The sequence below is a fragment of the Nyctereutes procyonoides genome, unplaced genomic scaffold (assembly GCF_905146905.1).
Source record: "Nyctereutes procyonoides isolate TBG_1078 unplaced genomic scaffold, NYPRO_anot_genome, whole genome shotgun sequence".
In the NCBI taxonomy this organism is placed as follows: domain Eukaryota; kingdom Metazoa; phylum Chordata; class Mammalia; order Carnivora; family Canidae; genus Nyctereutes; species Nyctereutes procyonoides.
Window position 1 is genome coordinate 44057592 of NW_026575125.1, and position 16322 is coordinate 44073913.

The 16322-nt window shown below is 38.9% G+C and overlaps 1 pseudogene; it reads right to left on the reverse strand.

Annotated features, from left to right (window-relative positions):
• Positions 1–484: 484 nt before the first annotated feature.
• Positions 485–1289, reverse strand: LOC129517912 (GTP:AMP phosphotransferase AK3, mitochondrial-like; annotated as a pseudogene).
• Between the last annotated feature and the right edge of the window lie 15033 nt (positions 1290–16322).

Genomic DNA, 16322 nt, shown 5'->3' on the forward strand with positions numbered 1-16322 from the left:
AACTAATCTGCATATCCAGTTGCTTTTTTCCTGAAATATAGTAGGCATGGTGTCTCACAAAACCATGTACCACAGTGCTAATGATGCCATATTTTTTGGCATCAGTCTATGCAAATTTCTCCAATGAGATACTTTCCCAAATGACAAGGAATTTTTTTTAACTTTTTCAGAAAAAATAAATTTTTATCAACCATTTACTCTTCCAAACAAAAATTATACTACTACCAATTGCTCTTTTAATTATGCTTTAGAAGATTTTTCAAAAGTTAAGATGTACCTGATGTTTCTGATTTGCACATCCATAAAAGATAACTGGATACAACACACTAGACTAAAAAATGAATCTTAATATCTGACTTATTTGGCATATCCTTAATTTTCAGAATAAAATCAGAAGTGAAACTAATAATTTTCAAAGAATTCATACATGCCAGTCTCAGGATAAGGAACTTCTAAATGCACAGAGGAGCCTCTGCCCATCTTACTAGTTATATGCATTTTCCTTTATTTGTGGAATTTTTTGTAGGAAAGCATAGACATAGGGCCAGATTTTGTCAGTTTCTGTTCCAGAGAATGTTTCCAGCATCCCAACACCTCCTTTTTCTGATAATATTCCAGGACTGCCTCTGTTTGGATTTTGTAAGCCTTCAGTCTCTCAACAACCGTCTCTGGCTTATTTTCCTCACACTGAATGAGAGGCTCTCCAGTTACGTCATCAATGCCCACAGTTTGAGGAGGGTTGAATTCCATGTTGTAGACTCAGCCACTGGCTAGATGAACCCAGCAAGAAGTGAGACATTGCTTAATGACCTCAAAAGGCACTTTCAGATTAATTACTGTGTCAATTTGATGAGCTCTATCTGGGGCTTTTGCCTACATAAGTGTCCTTGGAAAACCATCCAAAAGCCAACTATACTGGGTCAGGTTTTTCAGCTCACGAAGGGCCAGTCGAGTCATAACATCATCTGAGATGAGCTTTCCTTGGTCAATAAAAGTCTTGGCGGGCAGCCCAGGTGGCTCAGAGAGAGGTTTAGCGCCACCTTCGGTCCAGGGCCTGTTCCTGGATACCTGAGATGGAGTCCCGCATCCGGCTCCCTGCATGGAGCCTGCTTCTCCCTCTGCCTATGTCTCTGCCTCTCTCTCTCTCTCTCTCTCATAAATAAATAAATGAAACTTAAAAAAAAAGTCTCCGCTAACACACCAGTTTCTGTGCCTCAAAGCATGTTGTCTTGGAGCAGGTCCCCACTGGAGAGGTGCTTCAGCGTGAAGTGTTTGGTGATACACAACATCATTGCACTCAGCAACCTTGCAACCTTGCAGAGAACCCCATGGTCTGAGGGAGAGGCCAGGCAGTGCCCCCAGGGGGCTCCAACCTGGCTGCACACTCCCTCTGCTCCAGGGCTGAATGTTAATCTCATACAAAAACACCCTCTAATTTGAAACAAGATTATCTATCTGCCATATATAAACGTAGTGAGAATGAAGATATAACTGCAAGTTGAGCCCCAGAATTGATTAAGGCCATGAAGTTTTGCCAATTTTGCATTTCAGCAGTTGTTGAAATTAATCCAGTACCTGTGCTGTAGAAGCACAAATGTCATTAGTGCCTCTTTATCTTTTTCTTGTATGAATAAATTTGGTAAATTTTGGGTTTCCAATTGGGTCAGATTCTGGACCTTTATTTCATTTTTTTCTTCTCCCTACACCCACTTTTTTTCTTCTTTTTCTTCCTTTTTCTCCTCCTACTCTCCTCCTCCTTCTTCCTCTCCTCTCTCTTTTTTTAAACTTTATATTTTAATTCCAGTATAGTTAACATAGTATATTATTAGTTTCAGGTATACAATATAGTGATTCAACACTTCCATGCATCACCTGGTGCTCATCACAAGCGCACTCCTTAATCCTCATTTCTTTCTTTTTCTCTTTCCTTCCCTCCCTCCCTCTCTTTTTCTTTCTTTCCATATAGTTGGAGGCTATTTATTTATCCTATCCTATTTATTTATAAATTTCTTCTTCCAGAGAGCCTCAAATTCGTATCATGAGGATTAAGGGCCTCCCACATCACAATATTCGTTTTTTAGGGTTTAAGGACCTGGGTTTAAGTTGGGTTTGAATTAATCTCTTGGTATGCTACAGGAATGTCATTGGCATTTTTCCATAATTATCCTCAGAATTGGGATCTTTTTTTTGGTGACAGGTATAGGCAGCATCAGGAACTAAAGTATTTTGTGGAGTCCTAGCAAGCCATCTGCATTTAGGGCTGTGGACTTCATTAATTCAGATCTTTAAATAGCAACTACTCTCCAAATAGTGATTGTTCTTCCTCCACACAAGTGACCACTTGACCAGTTCATAGACTGTATATATTTCACAGGGTTTAGCCTTTTCTATAAATGCTCTATAGAATGGGAGACCAATGCCTGGTTGATACACACAATTAACTGGTCACAGGGTAAAAGTTATTTCCCTGAGCCTAGTGTTAAGCAACAGTTTATTCTAAATTTGAAACACACCATTCATTTTAAGACACATAGGTGGGTCTGGGCCATGACAAATGTCCCAGGGCTATTTTAAAGAGAATAACAATCCTATACTCCAATTCACAAATGCTAATTATCTATCAAAACTTTCAACTTAGGTTGGTGAAATCTATAACAGAAATTTGGTAGAACTTCACAAATCCAACAAAAAGGAATACACTCAAAAGGCAAGCCAAGCCAGCAGGTAGCAGTTCAAATTCCATACTTTCTACCAAACAGCAGAACTAGTTATCAAGCCAAGGTAAGAGAAAAAAGATCCCCAGTGGTGGTGGTCATCACCTAGTCTATACTGCTCACATTGCCAATAGTTGTGCCCACTCTAAAGGTACAGGATGGACCCCTCACCCAAAATTAGGTTCAGATATTGCCCCCAAACATCAAGAGAATATTCAAAGGTTTAACATTCACATAATGAGGATTTTTGAGAGAGAGCAGGGTGGGCTTCCTAAATGGGTCTGAAAATATCCTGACAGAGCAAGAAAAGAACACTGGCTTGGAGTTTCCATTGTGGTTAGGGGGTGGGATCACGGTGAGTGTCCCTATGCATGATTTAAAACTCCCATTGGCACCAATGAAGGGTACACTTTATCAGCTTGCCCAAATGTGGGTAGATGAGCAAGAGAGAGAGGCCTGGCTTAAAAGTTGCCAGTAGTCCACAATAATATAAAAGTGGAGTCAGATTCTTTATTGCACCACCCAGATAAATCAATTAATTATACTTATAGGGGATTGTACAAAATCTGCTCTGTTTGACTTAGACAACACTGGATAAGATTGGCAACTATAACTCCTACTAGATAATTGGAACAATCAGGAGAAGAGACCTCAGCCAGTTGCAGTCAAACCAGTTCAGTACGTAAAAGCAGAGTTCAGCCATAACAACATAAGGCTAAGGAGGAGCATATCAGATAACTAGAATGTTAATCTTGTTCTTTGTTTCAAGGCTGTTCTTTCTGGAGTCAGCAGATGTTGGATGGTTTCTGAGAATTTTTAAACTAAGATTTTTTTTCTTGGTCAGCAATTAAGTTATGGGTAATGGTGTAGCTCAGTATTAAATTGACCAGATATACTACGGATAAGAACTGACAAAAGTAGATAGAAATCAATAATCTCTTTCTCCATTCTTGACCACCCAAGGTCAAAGATTTTCTCTCCCCACCAGCCAGATTGTTATTCTCTTTCCATACTCACATGATTGATGTGACTGGTTCCTGCCGCAATCACTTCACCATTTTTCCCAATCCTTCCAATGTGTACCACCATATCCCTGATTTCATACCTGTGTGGTTCAGAAATTTCTTCTTTGTATTTCTTCTACCATTTGACATGATCTCATACCCCCTGACATGTGGGCCATGCCCAGATCACCTTAGGGGTTATTACCTCATATTAATGATTATTATTATCAATACCCACAATTGCCCAAATCTAGCAACCAGAGCCAGACAACTGAAAAAGCATCAGATTAGAATCTCCCATCCCCACAGTCTTGTTTATTGCAAATTCTAATAGCCTGATTTCCCAGGAGCAGGTATGGAAGCAATAAACAATAGGGAGAAGAGTGAATTATGTAGTTTGGATGTTCTTACAGCCCATCTGGGCTTCCCCCCAAACCCCCCAACCTCATAATTAGGCATTTTATTTGAATGGAAGGTAACCTTCTGAGGAATTACCATATTTAGAGCCCAAACTGCCTATATAAGTGTGTGTTCCACTGGGAACTGAGCCTTCATTATCCAGTTATCTTTTTCACTTTCTCCTTAATGAGTTTACTTTATCTTTTAATTGCCTGGGGATGATATGGGGCATAAGATTTCCACAGAATGCCTATATAGCTTCCCATCATTTGTTATTTTTTGCTATAAAGACAGTATCCATGTATACTCATGTTTAGAGAATCAAAATATGCAACATAGTCCACCTAAGAGGCTTTGAATAGTATGGTCCCCATTTGCTAGTTGGATAGGAATGGCAATGTCATACCCAGAAAAGGTGTCTATGAAACCAATGCCCAGTGGTACTCTCAAGAGGAGAAGAGGGGAGATATTATAGTCTGTTTGCCAGGACTGGCTGGATCTAGTACCTCTGGATATGTGCCCCAAAGCTCCCTTTGCCCCTTGACTGTGTATCTAGCAGTTTGGGCACATTTGCCAGGCTTCTTAGCCCCATGTACTAGGTCTTGCTTTTGGGGTTCAGCCCTGAATTGTAGATGAATTATCCTGTGCAATGCTATATTCAGATGGATGCTGTAACCAGGTATCCTTTTATGGATACCCATCAGTATGATGGGTACTTTTATGTGTCATCTTGACTGCATCACAGATGTCCAGATGTTTGAGTAAATATTATTTATGGATATATTTGTAATGATATTTCTGAATAAGATTAACAATTTAATTGGTTAAGTAAAGCAGATTGCCATTCCAAGTGTGGGTGGCATCATTCAATCTGTTGAGGGCCTGAATAGAATAAAAAAGCAGATGGGGGAAGAATTTTTGTCTCCTCTCTGCCTTAGTGTTTGAGCTGGGATACCAGTCTTTGCCCTGATACTGAGACTTAAACCATCACCTTCCCCTGGTTCTCAGGCTTTCAGAGCTTTCCTGGGTCTCCTGCTTACAGGTGTTAGATCCTGGGACTTCTTAGCCTCCATAATCACTTGAGCCAATTGTTCATAATAAATTAATGAATAAGTTAATATCCAATTGGTTTTGTTTTTCTGGAGAACCCCGATTAACACTAATTTTGATACTGACAGTGGTTCTAGAGGAACAAATGCTAAGAATGAGTTTTATGAACTGTTTCAGAGTTTCTGGAATTGAATCTCCATACTTATTAGATTTAAAGATACTAATGACTATTTCCAGTAGTAAAGAAAGCAATGATAAACATGGCAGGATCTGGCAATACAGATAGGTGAAATATCTGTATTGTATATTCCTAATCAGCCACTTACAAGAAGGAGCTGGGTGACTGCATACATGATAGATTTGAATATTTTTGGAAAATTGGTGAATATAATGAGGTTGGCTCATTAGGAGATTGTTCCTAATGTCATGAAAAAAAAAAAAAGAATAGGCTGAGGGATTTGAATTCCAAGCTCAAGCACCACATAAATTATCTGAAAGTTTCTATGTGTGCCCTGAAGGAGACTCTTATCTCCTGCAGCTGCAGGGCTGAGATTGCTGAAAATCAAACACAGAATTTCATCCAGCAATTAGCTGAATTACAACACAAATTGAACTCCCAGTCTCACAGGGTGTCTACTATTAAAGTAAGGGCATTGATTAGGAAAGAATGGGATATTATAAGTTGGGATGGGAACATATGGGAAGATCTTGATGAAGTTCAGGACAAGAAGCCTCTAAATTCTGATGAGTCTGTGTTACCAGTGAAAATGACCTCCCCAACCCCAGTGGCAGCAACTCTCACTCCCAGAATTAGCAGCCCTTCCACTCCTGAGATTAGCCCTGCATTACTTGAGGAAATTGTAATGTCTTCACCCAGGCAGTTGCCATGCAAGACAGTGCAGATTCTCATCAAGATACTCCCACTACCTGTTTGCTGCTATACCTGTAACTAGATTCAAGTCTCATCAGATCCCTAAACGTGAGGTATAAAGCATGACCCATGAAGAGATGTGCTACAATCCAAAAGAAATGAACTACAACTGGAGGCACCACCTGGTTAAGCTTATGATGATCCACTGTCATTCTCCAAGATCCATCTGTCTTCCACATAGGCCAAATAGTCAAGTTGATATACGTGTGTATATGTGTGTGTAGGTCAGCAACAGGGGCTGTAAGTCTTGTGTGATTTGCTGCCATATAATGTCTCTACAGAGGCTCAGACTTAATTATCTAGCCATCCTCCCGCCAGGCACCACACTGCCAGCCTGCTGGCTTTTGCCCATTAGTCAGTGACCATGTAACAGGGTGCATTCTGAGGGGTGTTATACTTTTGAACAAAGTTTCCTTTTTCATGCAGTGCTGTAGTATAGTTTTCTTTGGGGTTGCACAGAAGCAGGCACCCAGTACACCTCATTGGCCTTGATACAGCTGATCCATCTGTGAACCAGGCCCAGGTATCCTCAGGAACCTCAAGTTACTAAAGCCTTCAAGAAGCCCAAGGTGCTGGCATAGACCCCATAGTGGAGACAACCTCATCTGGAGAGTGACCAGACACTTTTTTATGTACTATTAGATGCCATAATGTCAATCTTACTTTTCCCCTGAATATACCACTACCAGTTAATAATGGATGCTTTTGTGAAATATCTATTTTGTTTGTGTTTTCATTTCTGATTCATCCCATGGTAGGGATATCAGGGTGTAATAACGTTGTTGCTTTGTTAGTGTCTCAGAGTCCACCAACACCTGATAACAAGCCACTAATAGTCTCTCAAATGAGGTATACCATGTAGTCACCTGCTGCCTGGTGAGGGAAGTGGGGGAGGTTGTCCAAAACCCTCAGGAACATCATTGCCTGGTGATCAGATCTTTCTGTCACAAGCACCAGTCTGCATAATTTTCAAGTACTGAAACTTGTACCTGAAAGGGATCCTTAGAGCTGAGTGGCCCAAGTGGAAGTCTATACAGCTTGCTAGATAGTTTCTAGGGCCTGTTGTTGGTCAGGGCCACATTCAAAGATGGTTACTTTTTCCTCATATGAGGTACGATGAACTTCAAATATTGAACAAGTCTATCAGATGTCGCGCCCCCTTTTGTTTACTGGGGTTTTTAAGATAATCCGTTTTTCTATAACACATTTAGGGATTATTCTCTGGGCATCAGCCCACATAGTTACCAAGAATGTTGCTTGCATTGGCTGGCCACTGATTCTTGTCAGAGTTCATTCTCCAGCCCTGGTTACTCACATATTATAACACCTATCTAAGGCAGTCTGTATGCTGTCTTTAGCCATTCCAGCACAGAATAATGTCTTCCATGTAATGTTACTAGAAAAACTGTGGTGTAGTTTCAGTCTTTTCTATGTCTCAGCCTATTCAGTGATGAGAAATCATGGGGGAGTTCAGATCACCTTGAGGCATCACAGTAAACATATATTTTAATCTGACCCACATGATGGCAAATTAGCTTTGATCATGTAGATCCAGAGGGATGCTGAAGAAGAGATCAGTGGTACTCAACACCACACATCAGAATCCTTCAGTCTTCACAAAAGACTCAGTCATCATTATGCTATCTGGAATTTCAGGGATGAGAGAGACTACTGCATTGAGTTTATAATAGTTCAAAGTGAAACATCAAATATTATTGGCCTTTTTCACCAGACACATAGAAATAATATAAGATTATATAGTTTCATTAAGCATCTCTGTCTCCACTAATCCTTGGTATCTTTATTGCTTTACAGTAACTACATGACTAGGCTCAGGAAGTTAAGCAGATTCTTGGTTTTTTTTAAATTTTTTTTAGATTTTATTTATTTATTTATTTATTTATTTAGAGAGAGAGAGAGAGAGAATGGCTGGGACACAGGCAGAGGAAGAAGCAGGCTCCATGCAGGGACCCCGACATGGGACTCAATCCCGGATCTCCAGGATCACACCCCAGGCTGTAGGCGGCACTAAACCGCTGCGCCACCGGGGCTGCCCAGATTCTTGGTTTTGCATTCACATCACCACCACTGTTCTAATTGTGGTATTTCTCAATAGGGAATATCCCTTAAAGTCAAGAAAAGTATGTTACAACAACTTTAGTGGGTATTGGTCCCCAGATGCCCACATATAAGGTTTTATAAGTCCATTGTCCAATCTGAGATCTATTTCCAAATCCAATTAATTTGAGGCTAATTTTCCTTTCACTGCTATAACAAATTATCACAAACTTAGTGGCTCAAAGCAACACAATTTTATTCTGCTACAGTTCTGGAGGTCAGAATTCTAAAATTAATGCATTAGCAGGCCAGCATTCTTTTTGGAGACTTCAGGGAAGAATCCATTTCCTTGCCTTTTTCATATTCTAGAGGCTACCTGAATTCATTGGCTCATGGCCCCTTCCTCTATTTTCAATACCAGCCAAATAGAATATTCTGTCCTTTGACCTTCTGCTTCCTTCTTATAAAGACTATAATGATTCTTATGATCAATTTGGGCCTACCTGTATAATCCAGCATAAGCTCCCCATCTCAAGATCCTTAAGTTAATCACACCTATTTAGTTCCCTTTGCCATGTAACATATTCACAGGTTCTGGGGATTAGGATGTGAACATTTGGGGGGGCAGGCATCATTTAGCATACCATACTGGCCATGCTCATGGGTGCTGGTCAGCACCATAGTGCTATGTCCAAGAGTTGAAAAGTTTTGGCAACCTTCATTTCCATCATGTCCCCAATACCCCCTGACCAGTGCACAAGGCCTTCAGACCCTCTTAGGGAAGGAAGGATCCTGGCCTTTGTCCTAATCTTGTTTGTCTTGAAGGTTGGTAAGGTCTGGGTAAAGAGGTGATATTGAAGATGTTGGATCAATACTAATTCAAGTGGCACAAACTTGAGCAAGGTCCTCTTAGGCCTTCTCCTATTTTTCCACAGTAAATGCCAAAGGAACACTCCCTACTACAGCCAGAACTTTAAGTTTTGTAGTCCTCTTATGGTCTGATAGAAAGTTTCCTTCATGGGTGCAATGAACTGAGTGTTTATGTCCCCCCAAAATTCATATGTTAAAATTCTAATCCCCAGTGTGTTTGGAAGTGCAGACCAGGATGCGATTAGCTCATGAAAATGGAGTCCTCATGAGTGGGACTAGTGTGTTTATAAGAGAGACCCCATAGAGCTCTCTTAACCCTTCTGCCATGTAAGGCCACAGCAGGGAGATGGCTATCTATAAACCAAGAAACAGGCTCTCGCACTAGACACTATATATGCTCATACCTTGATCTTGGACTTCCCAGGCTTTAGAACTGTGAGAAATAAATGTGTGCTGTTTAAGACACTCAGTGTATAGTATTTTGTTATAGTCACATGAATAGACTAAGACAACGGGCAAATTGTCACTCTTCCCTATGAGTTCCCCTGGCATAATAGTCTGTTCCACATGGTCCTTTGGCATAGAATTTCAAATTTTTTCTCTTCATTAGCCTAAAAGACATTTTCTTAGTCTTGTGTCCAGGCTTCCATTCTGACAATTTGTTGGACAGAATCTAGAAGTGGTCTCTGGGGTGCAAGAAAAGATGTTATTGTTCTTGATAGCCTGGTACTATCAACTAAACAAACAGTTTGACCCTGGATCAGTATTTCATTTGAGCACTCATGTTTTCCATTATAAATCCAGGCTCAGGTTACAGTGACCATAAGTGAATTTATAACTTTCCCCCTTCTCATCCATGTGTGTTTATCAGATGACAGAAACTCATCTCAGGTAGACCACCATTTTATTACAAATGTAAAGGCCCACACTGCAACAAGCCCTGATTGGTCTTTACATGTTTTTCCAGGCTCATGTCATCCATCAGCCAAGGTGCATGTGGCATGCCTGGCTTCAAGCAGGGGCCCATCTTTAGGTAACGTAGTGGTTTCCATCCCCTCTCACCCATCAAAACTAGTATGGCTCCCTCACCTGTTGTCAAAGGCGCCAAGCCTCTGTAGTTTCATTAGGTTTTTGCTCAAAACTATCTCTAATTTCCCACATTTCTTAGTCATGGTAAGAGTAGACCGTAACACATCTCTGAATATCTGACAACTCTTGATTATCAGGGAGTACTTTATCTGTGGCTATAGCTAATGATCAGAAGGAAATAATTTTGCTTTTCCAATAGCAAGGAGGGTGAATAACAACCATGGATACTTTGTTTGGCTTTATAAGGTTTCCTCCTCCTATCTCTAACCGTAACTATTGATGGAACTCATCATCATGATGATCAAGCACCAGCTGTCTACCTTGAACTGAACACTTCAGTAACTAGATCTGCTACTACCCACCAAGGTTCCATTCCATACCTGGCTACTCAACCTGAAGGGTCTGACCTATTTTTTTTTCTAAGAGGGCATTTCAACCTTAGAGGCCTCTAAGGGGTGGGGGTTAAAAATCTGAATGGAGCCAATCTTCCAGGAACCTGTGGGGCCAAAATCCCCTGTAGTATCATCTCTCTTATTGTAAGATAAATGGGCAGGTTTTGCGGAGTTACAACTTTTCTATCAGGAACATACTGTTTTTTAGTGTGCAAAAGACAGTTTTTCTTTGACTTCCAGAGAGTTTCAATGTTGTGAAGCTGCTATTATTTGAAGAAATTTTTCTTGCCAAGCAGGCCTTGAATTTTGTTGGGGGCTTATCAGTCACTCCTGCTAGTGGGCAGCCAAGGCCACTGAGAATGAGATCTTTAATTTGCCAAACAACAAAACATCACTATAGAGTGAAAACTTTGGATACCAAAAGAATTTTCTAATACTTTCTAAACATTCAAATTTAAAATATGTATCACATTTCAAACCAATTACACATTTTTGCAACTATACATGCAGTGAATCATCCTGAACCTCACTCACAAGCTACTTTAACTTTTTAAAAAAATTCTCCATGGCAAGTTTCCTCACAATCTATTAGGTGCTTTTTTCTCTTTCTATTCTTTTCTTTTTTAACAGAAACACAGAACAAAGAGTTTTAACTTAGGCACTTCTGGATTACACTGTAGCTAAAAGCTCAAGGGGTGGAGGAAAAGGGTGGCACAGAGGGAGCAACTTGCATGATAAACATATCTTCCTTCCCATTTACTTTTGGTTTTAAATGGCCATTCACAGGTCTCAACAATACACTTCTAATAAAAACATCAATTGAGCAGCTGATTTTGATCTTATTTCTAGCCACTTGACCTCCAAACATTTATCAACGGGTTAACACTAGTGGATCCTTGGGAGTCTTATAACCTAACCTGGCTCACAAGGCTCCTGTGGGAAAACCCTGATTCCTCTACCCTTGCTCACTTCCTAGGCCAAGGGCTGCACTACCTGGTCATGAGGAATCTTACCCGTCCTAACAGGTTCCATATACTCCCTTAGTAGGAGGGCCCTATTTTCTCTTCTGTGCACCACATAGGTGAGAGCACATGCTACCAGATGCCAGGAAATCTATCTTATCTCCTAACCTGGCCTGTGCAGTCCCATGTTCTCTAAAAGGACATTTTAAGTTTTCCAGCCCCACACTGGATACAAAATTTGTCAAGCTCACTAATTAAAAACAAGGCAAGGCCAACGTTAAGGCCTGACTACTTTGATTTGAAAAGATGCAATGAGACACTTTTAGATTTAGACATTTTATTACTTACATAGATAGTGAAAGGAAGATTATCCAAAGGTACCAGCAACCTGTGATCTTTGTCCCACACATCAAAAAAGGGTAACAGAAAAAAGGGGGGCAGGAGATTACAATACAAATTGTGAGATACTTATTGCTAGGAGCCAAATCTAGACAACAGCTAAGTGACTTTATATTTCCTAGCTCTATCTTGAGGAACACAGGACAGAAAGCTTCCTATCTCCTCAGAATCCGGGAGGAGATGAGAAATTGTCTCCTGAGAGCCTCGGTGGGGAGATAGGTATGTGAGTAAATGGCCTTGTAGCAGTTCCCTCCCATAGCTTCCCATGTTCTTGTGTTCTGAGAAGATCACAAGGTGTTCTTATAGGACTCAGATTAGCTGTGGCTTAGGCCTTTGCCTATATATATACATAAAAGGGCACCAGGACACCATGATAGAGCCATTTCCCTATGGTAAGAATCAAAGATGTGAACCCACTGATTGATAAAATTACTAAGTATGCTTAGAGCTTTCACATTCATAATGAGACTGATTTCCTCATTTCCCTTCTCCTTTACCCACTTATTCAATTTATTTCATTGTATCTTCTTTTTCTTTTTCCTCCCTTCTCACCACTATATACAGATTTCAAATTCAGTATCTATAGTCCCTTGTTATGCCATTCTGTTAGTACTTGCAAGAACTTTGAGAGAGAAAGAGAGAGAGAGAGAGAGAGAGAGAGAGAGAGAGAGAGAGAACCCAAACAAGCAAGGGGAGGGAAGTGGGAGGGAGGAAGAATCCCAAGTATACTCTACACTGAGTGCAGAGCCCAATGTGGGGCTCAATCTCATGATGCTGAGATCATGACCTGAGCTGAAACCAAGAGTCAAGCGCTTAACTGACTGAGCCACCCAGGTGCCCCTAAAAAACACACTTCTGAACAATCTATGAGTGAAATAAGTCGATCAGAGAAAGATAATTATCATATAGTTTTACTCATATGTGGACTATGAGAAATAGTGAAAAGGACTATAAGGGAAACTGAGTGGGGAAAAATTAGAGAGGAATACAAACCATGTGAGACTCCTAACTCTGGGAAACAAAGGGTTGCAGGAGAGGTGGGGGGATGGAGTAACTGGGTGACAGGCACTAAGGAGGGCACATGATGAGATAAGCACTGGGTGTTCTACTATATGTTGGCAAATTGAATTTAAATAAAATATTTTTTAAAACAATGAAGAAATCAAAAAAGAAATAAAATACATCTTAAAGCAAATGAAAATGGAAACCCAACATACCAAAACCTATGGGATGCTGCAAAAGCAATTCTGAGAGGAAACTTTATTTTTTTTTATTTTTTAAAGATTTTATTTATTTATTCGAGAGAGAGAGAGAGAGAGAGAGAGAGAAGAGGGGAGAGAGAGAGAGAGAGAAGAGAGGAGAGAGAGAGAGAGAGAGAGGCAGGCAAAAGCATAGGCAGAGGGAGAAGCAGGCTCCATGCAGGGAGCTTGATGTAGGACTATTCCCGGCACCCAGGGATCACACCCTGAGCCAAAGGCAAGCACTCAACCACTGAGCCACCCAGGCATCCCCTGAGAGGGAAGTTTAAAGAGATAAATGCATATATTGAAAAATTAGAAAGATCTAAAATAAAAAAAGTGCCTCAAGGAACTAGAAAGGGAAGAACAAATTAAGCCCAAAGTTAGCAGAAGGAAGGAAATAATACCAATCATAGTGAAAAAAATTGAGATCAGAAAAACAACATACAAGATTAACAAAAGTAAGCTGCTTATTAAAAGATAAAACTGACAGACCTTTAGCTAGACTAAGGAAGAAGGTGGAAACAAATAAAATTAGAAACGAAGAGGAGACATTACTTTACGGAGAAAGAGATAGGATAAGAAGAAACTACTGTCTTCAATTACATACCAACAAATCAGATAACTTAAAAGAAATGGATACATTTCTACAAACCTACCAAAACTGAATCAGTAAGAAATAGAAAATCAGAACAGGCTAATAACAAGTAAAAAAGATCGAATCAGTAATAAACCTTTGAACACAGAAAACCCCAGGATGAGATGGCTTCACTGGTGAATTCTACCAAATATTTAAAGAAAAATAAATGTCAATCCTTCTCAAACTCTTCCAAAAATTTGAAGAAGAGGGAATACTCCAAACTCAGTCTACAAGGCCAGCATTACCCTAATACCAAAGCCAGAAAAGGACGCTATAAAAAAAAAAAAAAACCCTAGAGGTCAACATGCCTGATGAATATAGATGTAAAAACTCTCAACAAAATATTAGCAAGAATATATTAAAAGGATTATACACCATGACTAAGTAGGATTTATCCCTAGGATGGAAGGATGGTTCAACATACATGAATCAATAAATGTAATACACCAAATTAAAAGAATAAAATCACATGATTATCTCAATAGATGCAGAAAAAGCATTGACAAAATACACCATCCCTTCATGATAAAAATTCTCAACAGACTGGGTATAGAAATAACATACCTCAACATAATAAAGGCCTTATATGACAAACCCACAGCTAACATTATACTCAATGGTAAACAAGACAAGGATACCCACTCTTACCACTCTTATTCAATATAGTACTGAAAGTCCTACCTAAAGCAATTAGGAAGGCAAATAAAAGTCATCCAAATCAGAAAGGAATAAGTAAATTTCTCATTATTTGGAAATTATATGATTTTGTATGTAAAAAAAATCCCAAAGACACAATAAAAACCATTGGAATTAATCAATAAATTCAGTAAGTTACAGGACACAAAATCAACACACATAAATCAATTGCATTTCTATACACTAAAAATGAAACATCTGAAAAAGATGTAAAGAAAACTATCCCATTCACAATAGCATCAAAGACAATAAAATACTTAGGAATAAATTTAACCAAAGAAGTGGAAGATCTGTATAATGAAAACTACTAGACTTTGTTGAAAGAAATCAAAGAAGATACAAACAAATGGAAAGACATCCCACATTCATGAGTCAGAAGAATGAATATTGTTAAAATAGCCATTAATAGATTCAATACAATTCCTATTAAAATTCCAATAACATTCTTCACAGAAATATAAAAAAAGATTCTAAAATGTGTATGCAACCACAAAAGGCCCCAAATAGCCAAAGCAACCCCGAGAAAGTAGAACAAAGCTGGAGGCATCACACTTCTGATTTCATACTATACTCCAAAGCTATAGTAATGAAAAAAGTATGGTACTGGCATAAAAATAAACACAGAGAGCAATGGAACAGAATAGAGGGCTCAGAATTAACCCCCCATATATAATGTTAACTAATATTCAACAAGGGAGCTAAGGACACCTAATGAAGAAAGGGTAGTCTCTTCAACAAATGGTGTTGGGAAAACTGAATAAACACATGCAGAAAAATGAAACTGGACTTCTATCTTACACTACTCACAAAAATTAATTTGAAATAGATAAAAAATCTTAAACATAAGACCTTATGCTATAACACTCCTAGAAGAAAATGTAGGGAAAAAGCTTCTTGACATTGGTCTTGGCAATAATTTCTTGGATATGGCACCAAAAGTACAAACAACAAAAGCAAAACTAAGAAAATAGAACTACATCAAAGATTCTGTAAAGAACAACAACAAAAAAAAAACCAACAAAATGAAAGGCAACCTAAAGAATGGGATTAAAATTTTGCAAATCATATACTGGGTGAGGGCTTAATATCCAAAATATAAAGAACTCACACAACTCAATAACAACAACAAAAATCCAATTCACAAATGGGCAGAGGAATCAAATAGATATTTTTCCAAAAAAGACATCCAAATGGCCATAGGTACATAAAAATATGGTCATCATCAATAATCATCAGAGAAATGCAAATCAAGGGATTCCAAATAGACCCCAAAAATCTTGAAAAAGAACAAAATCAGAGGATTCACACATCCTGATTTCAAAACATAGCTACATTAATCAAAAGAGTTTGGTACTGGCATGAAGACAAACATAGAACAATGGAACAGAATATAAAGCCCAGAAATAAACCCTTGCATATGTGGTCAAATGAGTTTGGACAAGGGTGCTAATAACTGTCAATGAAGAAGAAGAGTCTCTTCAACAAATGGTATTGGGATAAATGGAAATCCACATGCAAAAGAGTGAAGTTGGACTCTTAACTTATACCATATACAAAAATTAAGTCAAAATAAATCAAAGACCTAAATGTAAGAGCAAAAGCTATAAAGCTCTTAGAAGAAAACAGGGGAAAACTTCTATAACATTAAATTTGGCAATGATTTCTTGGATATTACACCTAAAGCATAGACAACAAAAATAGATAAATTGACCATTAAAAACAGTGTATCAAAGGACAGAATCAACAGTGAAAAAAGCAACCTACAGAATGGGGGAAAATATTTGCAAATCCTATGTCTGATAAGAGGTTAATATGCTGAATATATAAAGAACTGCTATAATTCAACAACAAAATTAATCTCACTTTTAAAATGGTAAAGA